Source organism: Hyperolius riggenbachi, chromosome 10 (genome assembly GCF_040937935.1).
Source record: "Hyperolius riggenbachi isolate aHypRig1 chromosome 10, aHypRig1.pri, whole genome shotgun sequence".
NCBI lineage: Eukaryota > Metazoa > Chordata > Amphibia > Anura > Hyperoliidae > Hyperolius > Hyperolius riggenbachi.
This window is the reverse complement of record NC_090655.1, coordinates 283,389,093-283,402,509: the sequence shown is the minus strand read 5'-3', so window position 1 is coordinate 283,402,509 and position 13,417 is coordinate 283,389,093. Positions and strand designations below refer to the sequence as shown.

The window sequence follows — 13,417 nt, the reverse complement described above, 5'->3', positions numbered from 1 at the left end:
CGGGCACCTACTACTGGCTACACCTATGCTGCAGCCACCTATTACTGGCTACACCTATCCCTGGCTACCTATGCTGTGGCCACCTACCACTGGCTATACCTATGCTGCAGCCACCTATTACTGGCTACACCTATCCCTGGCTGTCTATAATGCAGGCACCTACTACTGGCTACATCTATCCCTGGCTACCTATGCTGTGGCCACCTACCACTAGCTATACCTATCCCTGGCTACCTATGCTGCGGCCACCTACCACTGGCTAACCTATCCCTGGCTACCTGTGCTGTGGCCACACCTATCCCTGGCTACCTATGCTGTGGCCACCTACCACTGGCTATACCTATGCTGCAGCCACCTATTACTGGCTACACCTATCTCTGGCTGTCTATAATGCGGGCACCTACTACTGGCTACACCTATCCCTGGCTACCTATGCTGCAGCCACCTATTACTGGCTACACATATCCCTGGCTACCTATGCTGCGGCCACCTACCAATGGCTACACCTATCCCTGGCTACCTATGCTGCGGCCACCTACCACTGGCTAACCTATCCCTGGCTACCTATGCTGTGGCCACACCTATCCCTGGCTACCTATGCTGCGGCCACCGACCAATGGCTACACGTATTCCTGGATATCTATGCTTCGGCCACCTATTACTGGTTACACCTATCTCTAACACCACCAGGACTTTTGCAGAAGCAGGGTGAGCCTTTTTACAGTTTTACCCGGCCTTTCCATATCTCCCGGCAATGTGGGGGGAGGGTCCAAATAATTGTATAATGCAGTATACTGTAATACCGTCTTACCGTTTTTTTTTTATGGTTATCATACTGTGGAATTTCACACCGTTGAAATAACAAAATGTAGCTAGTGGGGGTAGAAGGGGTTAATGTAATGTAGCTGGTGGAGAAAGCAGAGGTTAGTTTAGGTTAGCTGGTGGGGAGGCAGAGGTTAGTGTAGTGTAGTTGGTGGAGGCAGCATGGGTTAGTGTAGTGTAGTTGGTGGGGAAAGCAGTGGTTAGTGTAGTGTAGTTGGTGGAGGCAGCAGGGGTTTGTGTAGTGTAGTTGCTGGGGGCAGCAGAGGTTAGTGTAGTGTAGTTGGTGGGGACAGCAGGGGTTAGTGTAGTGTAGTTGGTGGGGGCAGCAGAGGTTGGTGTAGTGTAGTTGGTGAGGGCAGTTGGTGAGCCCAGGGCTCGCTACATGATAGCCGCTGCTCAGCGGCATCCCCCCGCCCTCTTCGATCGCCTTCGGCGATTTCCGATCAGGAAATCCCGTTCAAAGAACGGGATTTCCTGGAGGGCTTCCCCCGTCGCCATGGCGACGGGCGGAATGACGTCACCGACGTCACGACGTCATTGGGAGTCCTGGGCCACCCCTCGGCGCTGCCTGGCACTGATTGGCCAGGCAGCGCACGGGGTCTGGGGGGGGGGGGGGGGGCCGCGCGCCACACCGGATAACGGCGATCGGGCGCGCGGCAGCGGCGATCGGGGTGCTGGCGCAGCTAGCAAAGTGCTAGCTGCGTCCAGCAAAAAAAAAATTAAACAAATCGGCCCAGCAGGGCCTGAGCGGCACCCTCCGGCGGCTTACCCCGAACTACGTTCGGGGTTACCGCCAAGGAGGTTAATGTAGTTGGTGGGGGCAGCAGGGGTTAGTGTAGTGTACTTGGTGGGGGCAGCAGGGGTTAGTGTAGTGTACTTGGTGGGGGCAGCAGGGGTTAGTGTAATGTAGTTGGTTGAGGCAGCATGGGTTAATGTAGTTGGTGGGGGCAGCAGGGGTTAGTGTAGTGTACTTGGTGGGGGCAGCAGGGGTTAGTGTAGTGTAGTGTAGTTGATGGGGGCAGCAGGGGTTAGTGTAGTTGGTGGGGGCAGCAGGGGCTAGTCAGCTGTAAGGATTAGTGGTTTCACCATTGTATGTGTCTACATTTATCTTTATGATACTTATAACAATGAACTAGCCAAGGCTGTAATAAATACTTTCTCATACACAAGATCACTGCCAGAAGCTTTGTGTGAACATCACTTGGCGAGACAGCTAATTTAAGCTCAGCACAGAACCAATGATTTGGGGCACTGCCATAGGCCGTAATGCAAATTACAGCTGCAAAAGCACTGAATTACTATGTGAGCTGGCGACAACAGCCGGGGCTCAAATTAGCAAAAAGATGAGGTAATTCCCCTGTTGGCAACAGCCGGTTACCAAACTACATATCTCCGCGAGTTGCTGCAACAATTTGGTCAGAGCCGGCTGAGCTATGTTGTGGCTGCATCCTCCTTTGGTATCTTGTGTTTGAAATACTTAATTTTCAAGCAAAACATTTCCAACACTCAGCACATGCTTAGGAATTCTCACCAGTGTGAGATCTCTCATGTCTGACAAGATGAGATTTCTGTGAAAAACATTTCCCACACTCAGCACATGAATAGGGCTTCTCACCAGTGTGAGATCTCTCATGAGTGACAAGATGAGATTTCCGTGAAAAACATTTCCCACACTCAGCACATGAATAGGGCTTTTCACCAGTGTGAGATCTCACATGTATGACAAGATCTGATTTATGCCCATAACATTTCCCACACTCAGTACATGAATAGGGCTTCTCACCAGTGTGAGATCTCTCATGTCTAAGAAGCTCAGATTTCTTAACAAAACATTTCCCACACTCAGCACATGCTTAGGAATTCTCACCAGTGTGAGATCTCTCATGTGTGACAAGAAGAGATTTCTGTGAAAAACCTTTCCCACACTCAGCACATGAATATGGCTTCTCACCAGTGTGAGATCTCTCATGGCTGACAAGCTCAGATTTCTGTGAAAAACATTTCCCACACTCAGCACATGAATATGGCTTCTCACCAGTGTGAGATCTCTCATGTCTGACAAGCTCAGATTTCTTAACAAAACATTTCCCACACTCAGCACATAGATAAGGCTTCTCACCAGTGTGAGATCTCACATGTAGGACAAGCTCTGCTTTACATACAAAACATTTCCCACACTCAGTACATGGATAGGGCTTCTCCCCAGTGTGAGATCTCTCATGTCTGACAAGACATGCTTTCTTAAGAAAACATTTCCCACACTCAGAACATGAATAGGGCTTCCCACCAGTGTGAGATCTCTCATGTGCAACAAGATGAGATTTCTGTGAAAAACATTTACCACACTCACCACATGAATAGGGCTTCTCACCAGTGTGAGATCTCTCATGTGCAACAAGATGAGATTTCTGTGAAAAACATTTCCCACACTCACCACATGAATAGGGCTTCTCACCAGTGTGAGATCTCACATGTATGACAAGCTCTGATTTATATCCAAAACATTTCCCACACTCAGTACATGGATAGGGCTTCTCTCCTGTGTGGGATCTCTTATGTATGACAAGGTGTGCTTTAGTTCCAAAATATTTCCCACACTCAGCACATGAATAGGGCTTCTCTCCTGTGTGGGATCTCTCATGTCTGTCAAGATGTGGTTTCCGAACAAAACATTTCCCACACTCAGAACAACGATAAGGCTTCTCTCCTGTGTGGGATCTCTCGTGTCTGGCAAGATGTGACATCTGTACAAAACATTTCCCGCACTCAGCACATGAATAAGGCCTCTCTCCAGTGTGAGATCTCTCATGTATGACAAGATGTGCTTTATGTACAAAACGTTTCCCACACTCAGCACATGAATAAGGCTTCTCACCAGTGTGAGATCTCTCATGTCTGATAAGCTTTGATTTATGTACAAAATATTTCCCACACTCAGAACAGGAATAAGGCCCTCCAGCAGGGGGAGAGCTGTGCTGGGTATGAGGCCCCTCAGGGTTAGACAGGTGAGGGGAGTCTGGGGGAATATTTGGGGTCACCACGATATTTGAAGGAGACTCTTGTCTAGTGACATCATCATCCGTTGTACAGTCTGTGGATACAGAGAGACGAGTCTCCGAGAGGTTCCTGATGCCGGGACTCCGCGCTGCAAATAGAGAAACATCATCACTTCCTGTTAGAGAGTTCTGAGGGGAGGAACACTTATCATTAGAGAGGGTCAGTGAGCTGCTGATAATTCCAAGTTGGTGCAAAGTTTATGCAGATTGGAAATGGATTAAATGCAGCAGCTGCATAACTTTGCATATAATTAGCATACATTGTGCACTATCTCAGAGTTAAGGTGCATACACACATCAGACCATAGTCTTTGGAAAATGAAAGATCACAGACCAATTTCCCCCCCTTCCATGTAGTATGAGAGCCATACCTACATAGTCTATTCTATTGAGCTGAACTCCTCATCAGACAGAAATCTTACCACCTTCCATGTAGTATGAGAGCCACGCCTACACAGTCTATTCTATTGAGCTAAACTCCCCATCAGATAGAAATCTTTGCAAGATGCTGCACACAAAGATGCTGTACACAGTCAACAGATCAGTTCCTGCAAATTGCATTCATAGTCTATGAGATCTGCAGATCATCATACACACCTTGTTTAACAGACATTCATCTGCAGATCAGACAATCATCTGCAGATTTGAAGATCCATCCTGGAGGATCTGATCTGCAGATGAAGGTCTGTTAAACAAGGTGTGTATGGGGATCTGCAGATATCATAGACTATGAATGCATTTTGCAGGAACGGATCTTTTGCAGATACTGATCTGTTGCATGTGTACAGCATCTGTGTGTGCAGCATCTTGCAAAGATTTCTGTCTGATGGGGAGTGCAGCTCCATAGAATAGACTGTGTAGGTGTGGCTCTCATACTACATGGAAGGGGGTAAGATTTCTGTCTGATGGGGAGTGCAGCTCCATAGAATAGACTGTGTAGGTGTGGCTCTCATACTACATGGAGGGGGGTAAGATTTCTGTCTGATGGGGAGTGCAGCTCCATAGAATAGACTGTGTAGAGCATGGCTCTCATACTACATGGAAGGAGGTAAGATTTCTGTGTGATGGGGAGTGCAGCTCCATAGAATAGACTGTGTAGGTGTGGCTCTCATACTACATGGAAGGGGGTAAGATTTCTGTCTGATGGGGAGTGCAGCTCCATAGAATAGACTGTGTAGGTGTGGCTCTCATACTACATGGAAGGGGGGGAAATTGGTCTGTGATCTTTCATTTTCCAAAGACTATGGTCTGATGTGTGTATGCACCTTTATTGGCACATGACTAACAGTCAGAAGTTTGTACTTATTCCAGGCGGCCAATCACATGACAATAACTTTGCCTTGCATAAATATTTCATGCAGCTTGGAATTCAGCCAATCTGCATACAATTTGCATACAAGTCAGAGTTATTTGCATATCACTGACCCTCCCTACAGCTAAAGCATTGGCCATACATGGAAAGCAGTAAGTTGTAGAGCTTGATGAGACAATGGAAGCAATGTGCTAAGGTAGCCATACACCGAGCAATGATGGACAGATTCCACCCAGAAACAAACCTCTCTCTAATCATGTCTGATTGGGGAGAGATCTGTCAGCTGCCCATACACTGCAGGCCAATTCCTGATCAATTTCATGCTGAAATGTCTTGGGAATTGTCTGGGCCCGCTGCAGTCACTGCTGTTCCCCATGTATAAATGTATGTATACAGTGGGTTGCAAAAGTATTCAGCCCCCTTGAAGTTTTCCACATTTTGTCACATTACTGCCACAAACATGAATCCATTTTATTGGAATTCCACATGAAAGACCAATACAAAGTGGTGTACATGTGAGAGGTGGAACGAAAATCATACATGATTCCAAACATTTTTTACAAATAAATAACTGCAAAGTGGTGTGTGCATAATTATTCGGCCCCCTTTGATTTGAGTGCAGTCAGTTGCCTATAGACATTGCCTGATGAGTGCTAATGACTAAATAGAGTGCACCTGTGTGTAATCTAATGTCAGTACAAATACAGCTGCTCTGTGAGGGCCTCAGAGGTTGTCTAAGAGAATATTGGGAGCAACAACACCATGAAGTCCAAAGAACACACAAGACAGGTGAGGGATCCAGTTATTGAGAAATTTAAAGCAGGCTTAGGCTACAAAAAGATTTCCAAAGCCTTGAACATCCCACGGAGCACTGTTAAAGTGATCATTCAAGCGATCATTCAGAAATGAAAGGAGTATGGCACAACTGTAAACCTACCAAGACAAGGCCGTCCACCTAAACTCACAGGCCGAACAAGGAGAGCGCTGATCAGAAATGCAGTCAAGAGGCCCATGGTGACTCTGGACGAGCTGTAGAGATCTACAGCTCAGGTGGGAGACTCTGTCCATAGGACAACTATTAGTTGTGCACTGTACAAAGTTGGCCTTTATGGAAGAGTGGCAAGAAGAAAGCCATTGTTAACAGAAAGCATAAGAAGTCCCGTTTGCAGTTTGCCACAAGCCATGTGGGGGACACAGCAAACATGTGGAAGAACTTGCTCTGGTCAGATGAGACCAAAATGGAACTTTTTGGCCAAAATGTAAAACGTTATGTGTGGCGGAAAACTAACACTGCACATCACTCAGAACACAACATCCCCACTGTCAAATATGGTGGTGGCAGCATCATGCTCGGGGGTGCATCTCTTCAGCAGGGACAGGGAAGCTGGTCAGAGTTGATGGGAAGATGTATGGAGCCAAATACAGGGCAAACTTGGAAGAAAACCTCTTGGAAACTGCAAAAGACTTGAGACTGGGGCGGAGGTTCACCTTCCAGCAGGACAACGACCCTAAACATAAAGCCAGGGCAACAATGGAATGGTTTAAAACAAAACATATCTATGTGTTAGAATGGCCCAGTCAAAGTCCAGATCTTAATCCAATAGAGAATCTGTAGCAAGATCTGAAAACTGCTGTTCACAAACGCTGTCCATCTAATCTGACTGAGGTGGAGCTGTTTTGCAAAGAAGAATGGGCAAGGATTTCAGTCTCTCGATGTGCAAAGCTGGTAGCGACATACCCTAACAGACTGGCAGCTGTAATTGCACCAAAAGGTGGTTCTACAAAGTATTGACTCAGGGGGCCGAATAATTACGCACACCCCACTTTGCAGTTTTTTATTTGTAAACAATGTTTGGAATCATGTATGATTTTTGTTCCACTTTTCACATGTACACCACTTTGTATTGGTCTTTCACGTGGAATTCCAATAAAATTGATGCATGTTTGTGGCAGTAATGTGTCAAAATGTCGAAAACTTCAAGGGGGCCGAATACTTTTGCAACCCACTGTATGTACACATGTGCAATTATACATTACCTGTCCTGAGTACGTCTTTGGTGCCCGCCTGCCTTCAAACTAGCCTCTCTTCCCTATACACGCCGGCTGGTGTGGCGCATGTGTGATGTCACATGTGCCAGAAGCGTTCATGGGAAGTGTAGCGGTGGATTCAGAAGAGGACAGGCACCACAACACAGGACAGGTAATGTATCAATGCACATACATGTACACACATTTATACATACATATACACACATACAGTATACACACTTACATATACACATTTATACATACAGTACACATACACACACTTATACACACATTTATACATACATATACACACACATTTATACATACATATACAGACATTTATACATACATATACACACATTTATAAACACATATGCACACATTTATACATACATATACACACATTTATAAACACATATGCACACATTTATACATACATATACACACACATTTATACATACATATACACACACATTTATACATACATATACACACATTTACACACACATTTATACATACAAATACAGACATTTATACATACATATACACACACATTTATAAACACATATGCACACACATTTACACACATTTATACATACATAGACACACATTTATACATACATATACAGACATTTATACATACATATACAGACATTTATACATACATATACACACATTTATAAACACATATGCACACACATTTACACATACACACACATATACATACATTTATACACACATATAAACACATTTATAAATACATATAAACACATTTATAAATACATATACACACAAATGTATACATACATGTACACAAATTTCTACATACACACACATTTATACATACATATACACACATTTATACATACATATACACCAGTGTTCTCCCCAGGGCTAATTAGATGGGCGGGCCACCCGGCTGATTTGAAACCCCGCCCACCTGTTGTCATGTGCTTGCCTAGCTTCTAGAATCCAGTGCTGTAATCCTATTTATACTGCACATAGGAGCGCTCCATTACCTGCTTTCAATCAGCGCCAGCTCCTGCATGCACAATAGTGAAAGCTGAGGCTGTACCCTGCAGGAGCGTTCCTCTGCCTGTCACCTCAGGCTTTCTGGTGAGGCAGGGATTGGCTGGGCGTGTTGTAAAGGGCGGGACTCCTGCTCTGATTCTCTCTCCCGCCCTCCATGAGAAGTAGGATGTATGTTATGGCCGGGCCTCTCTCTTGTCAATGAAAATAGAGAGGCAGCCAGGCAATCACGGACACATCTCTGGGCAATAACAGCAGCCTGCAGGAGTGAGATGAGAGCCACGTGGGTCCAGCAGTTACGGACAGCCACGGAGCTGCTAATTAATTCTCCACGTCCTCCCCCAGACTGCAAGTAACCACCATGCCACAGTATGTGAAAACGGCAGCTGCTGGTCTAGTCCAGCTGGGGGGAGGCACGGAGAGCAGTAGAAGTGATGTCCCTTCAGAGCTTTGCATGTTTATTCTGTATACTTTCAGTTTGGGGGCAGAGGAGACACAGCCCTGCACAGCATGTTCAGTGACAGGATGTCTGTAAGACAGCGTCCTGTGCACTCTTCTCCTGCTATGACCGAAAGAAAGCAGATAAATGCACCCTGTGTTTAGAGAGAAACGCCTGTGTAATCTGATCTCTTCCTGTGTCACATGACTGCCATTTCAGACAGGGCAGATAAGCTCATTTGAAAGCACTGGATGTTAACCCTATGTCTGCTTCCATGAAAGCAGGAAGTAGACACAGTGCAGATTTATTTTAGGATTTGTATCAGCTGTGACAAAGAAATGCTTTTATTTAAAGGTTGCTTGCTAAATTATGCTGTTGTGTATCTTTTAGAGCATAGAGGAAGTTCTGAGTTCAGGTTCGCTTAAAAAGGGACCTGAGCACCTTAATCTGCAACAATCTCTCCCTGATGCTCGGTACACACAATGCAATTTCCTGACAGATTTACTGTCAGATCGATTATTCCCAACATGTCCGATCTGATTTCTGCACTATTTCCTATAGAAGGGAACAGGAAATCGGAAATCAGACATGTTGGAAATTGTGGATCTGACAGTAAATCTGTCAGAAAATTGCATTGTGTGTACTTAGCAGGTACATCGGCTTGCCTCCTCATCCTCCTTTTATTCTGTAAGCAGAGTTGCACTGGCCCCGCATTACCCCCTCGCATGCCACCCGGCTACTTTTTCATGCCACCCGGCTGGAAAATTGTTTCGGTGAGAACTCTGTAGGATCATCTATCACCTAATATGGCCGGTCTAACTACAAAGACATTCAGTATTTAATTTTGATTACTCACCTGTTTCACCCTCTGTAAGAGCCTCTTCCTCTTTACTTGTCCTCATCATGTCCTCCATAGACTGCTGATCACTCTTCACATATCTCTCTTCTTCCTCTTTACTTGTCCTCATCATGTCTCCCTCCTCCATAGACTGCTGATCACTCCTCACATACGTCTCCTCTTCTTCCTTTTTTATTGTCCTCATCATGTCACCCTCTTCCATTAACTGCTGATCACTCCTCACATACGCCTCTTCTTCTTCCTCTTTACTTGTCCCTATCATGTCCCCCTCCTCCATAGACTGCTGATCACCCCTCACATACGTCTCTTCTTCCTTTTTACTTGTTCCCATCAAGTCACCCTCCTCCATAGACTGCTGATCACTCCTCACATACGTCTCTTCTTCTTCCTCTTTAATTGTCCCCATCATGTCACCCTCCACCACAGACTGCTGATCACTCCTCACATATGTCTCTTCTTCTTCCTCTTTAATTGTCCCCATCATGTCGCCCTCCTCCATAGACTGCTGATCACTCCTCACATATGTCTCGTCTTCTTCCTCCTCTTTAATTGTCCTCATCATGTCTCCCTCCTCCATAGACAGCTGATCACTCCTCTCTTGCTCTTTGAGCTCAGATCTCAGTTCTGAAAAGGATAACAGATTATAGCTGTAAGAAATCAGCAGTAGTAAACAGATCACAGAAAAGAACATACTTTGCTAGGGGTGATGATAATATCTCCAGCACAGTCCCCTCTTCCATGGTCAAGTAAAAAACACACACATATCCCGGCACATCACCTCTAGTCAGGACCAGGGATGAGCTTTGAATGAAATCCAAATGAGTTTCATTCTCCTAATTAGTGCGGTTGATGGGGCGGGTGGGGGGGGGGGGGTTAACATACCTGGCCTCCATCTTCTTTAATTCTTCCCACGCTGCGTTCCAAGCTGCTTTCACATGACTACAACACTTCCTCCTTCCGGGTTGATGGAAAAAAGCGTAGTAGTCACGTGACGCGGCTTGGAATGCGGCGTAAGACGCGTCGTGGGAAGAATTAAAGAAGACGGCTGCTGGGTACGTTTAGCCACCTCCCCACCCCCCCCCTCACCCCGCCCATCACCTGCACTAATTTGGAAGATGAAATATGAATAAAACTCATCTGGATTTCATTGGAAGCTCATCCCTGGCTAGGACATTTAAATAAGTGATTAAGGAAAGGAAGGTGGCTAAAGGGGGTGTGGCCAGAAAAATAGCAAAATAGCAATTAAAGGGGCACTATGGTGAAAAATTTTAAAATTCAAAACATGTGAAAACAAACAAATAAGAAGTACGTTTTTTCCAGAGTAAAATGAGCCATAAATTACTTTTCTAGTAACAAATGGACAAGCACCATATATGGTCACAAATATTTATGCTAAACAGCCTCAATTGAGGACATATTTAGACAAGCAACAGGATGTGCTGTGGGGTATAGACAGCCTAAAAAACAACAAAGGAACCCACTTACAGCACCAAAGCCTGACAATACTGAGGGCTCGTTTCCACTATTGCGGTGCAGAATCGCCTGGATTCCACCGCTGATGAAATAGCATGCGGATGCGAATCTGCATGCGTTTTTTGTCGCGAATTCGCATAGGTGAGGGTATATGGGAATTTAACCATGCCACTGCCTGTTTGAAGTTACATTCGTACCTATGTGAATTCGCATGAAAATTCGCATACCATAGCCGCAGGCGAATTCCCTATTAAATACATTAGCGGCGATTCACATGCATTCCACTCGCAGGCGAATTCTGCGGCTCTTTTGTGCGTTTTTTCACCGCTGAAAAAAAACGCACCTCAACAACGCTACAGTGGAAACAGGCCCATCCACTTGCATTACATGTGTGAATCCGCATGCGTTGGACGCATGCGGATTCGTGATAGTGGAAACGAGCCCTTAGGGTCATTGTAGAAATAATACTTTATTGAGAAAACCATTCCAATAAAAACATATAAAATCACCACAAGGAAGATGCGGGCGGATGATAATACAATAATATAGTATTGCACAATAATAAATAAATAAATACATCCACCACTCTCTCATAATTATATATGCAGGTTAAATAGCCATAAAGTGCATGATACAATGTGATAACAGCTGCCTGAACAATAGCTAATCTCAGTTGGGCAAACAACAACCTAAAAGAAATAATATGTAAGAAAGTGACAGTAGAAAATGGAGGACCAACCTGAAACAGGTCAGTAAAGTGAGACCGTGCAGAGTGCAGATAAAGTGCTTACGTGTAGATAGTGGAGAGGAGGAGTACTAATCTCCCCACTGCTCCCCCATACCCATGTCTGTACTAATCTCCCCACTGCTCCCCCATACCCATGTCTGTACTAATCTCCCCACTGCTCCCCCATACCCATGTCTGTACTAATCTCCCCACTGCTCCCCCATACCCATGTCTGTACTAATCTCCCCACTGCTCCCCCATACACATGTCTGTACTGATCCCCCCACTGCTCCCCCATACCCATGTCTGTACTAATCTCCCCACTGCTTCCCCATACCCATGTCTGTACTAATCTCCCCACTGCTCCCCCATACCCATGTCTGTACTAATCCCCCACTGCTCCCCCATACCAATGTCTGTACTGATCCCCCACTGCTCCCCCATACCCATGTCTGTACTAATCCCCCACTGCTCCCCCATACCCATGCCTGTACTATTCCCCCACTGCTCCCCCATACCCATGTATGTACTAATCCCCCCACTGCTCCCCCATACCCATGTCTGTACTAATCCCCCCACTGCTCCCCCATACCCATGCCTGTACTATTCCCCCACTGCTCCCCCATACCCATGTATGTACTAATCCCCCCACTGCTCCCCCATACCCATGTCTGTACTGCTCTCCCCACTGCTCCCCCATACCCATGTCTGTACTAATCCCCCCACTGCTGCCCCATACCCATGTCTGTACTAACTCCTCCATACCCATGTCTGTACTGATCCCCCACTGCTCCCCCATACCCATGTCTGTACTAATCCCCCACTGCTCCCCCATACCCATGTCTGTACTAATCTCCCACTGCTTCCCCATACCCATGTCTGTACTAACTCCCCCACTGCTCCCCCATACCCATGTCTGTACTGATCTCCCCACTGCTCCCCCATACCCATGTCTGCACTAATCCCCCACTGCTCCCCCATACCCATGTCTGTACTAATCTCCCACTGCTTCCCCATACCCATGTCTGTACTAACTCCCCCACTGCTCCTCCATACCCCTGCAACGTATTCCACAACCTGTGCATTGCCCAACAGGCATAAATTAGCTAGTATATAACAGCAATCTCACAATCTTACCTCTAGCAGCCACGTGTTCTTCCTGCAACTAGTACTTCTCCGGCTGTTACATCACTTCCTTTCTTCGGCTTAATTACTTCCTGCCTGTGTGATCACTATCTTGTGGTAAATAAGCTAACTGCAGGCTCTGTGGATTCATCTCCACTCAGCTATTGTTACTATTATTTTCTGTTGCTGCTGAACATCTCCATCTACAGACACATCACATAAAGTAATAATTCATTATTATTATTACTCAGACTAGAGATGTAGAGCTGCCAATGGATGTGGCTCCATAGTTATAGGAAATGTCAGTTTCTTGCACCAGGCTGGGAAGAAGAGGCAGAATTACTTATTCACATCTATATAGGTTTGGAATTTGTCTACATGGGTGTCTGGGATAAATTTGTGGCCCTTATCAAGATGTTTTTATTTTCCTAAGTTGATGTAATGTTGCCCATCTCAAAAGTACCTGCATGTGGGAGCACGGTGGGGAAGTGGTTAGTGCTCTCGTCTTGCAAGGAGTTTGTATGTTCTCCCAGTGTCTGTGTGGGTT

The 13,417-nt window shown here is 45.7% G+C and overlaps 1 pseudogene; it reads right to left on the bottom strand.

Annotated features, from left to right (window-relative positions):
• The window catches only part of LOC137535534 (zinc finger protein 585A-like), a 34,897-nt pseudogene extending 21,967 nt beyond the window's left edge, over nucleotides 1-12,930 (bottom strand).
• Nucleotides 12,931-13,417: the final 487 nt, after the last annotated feature.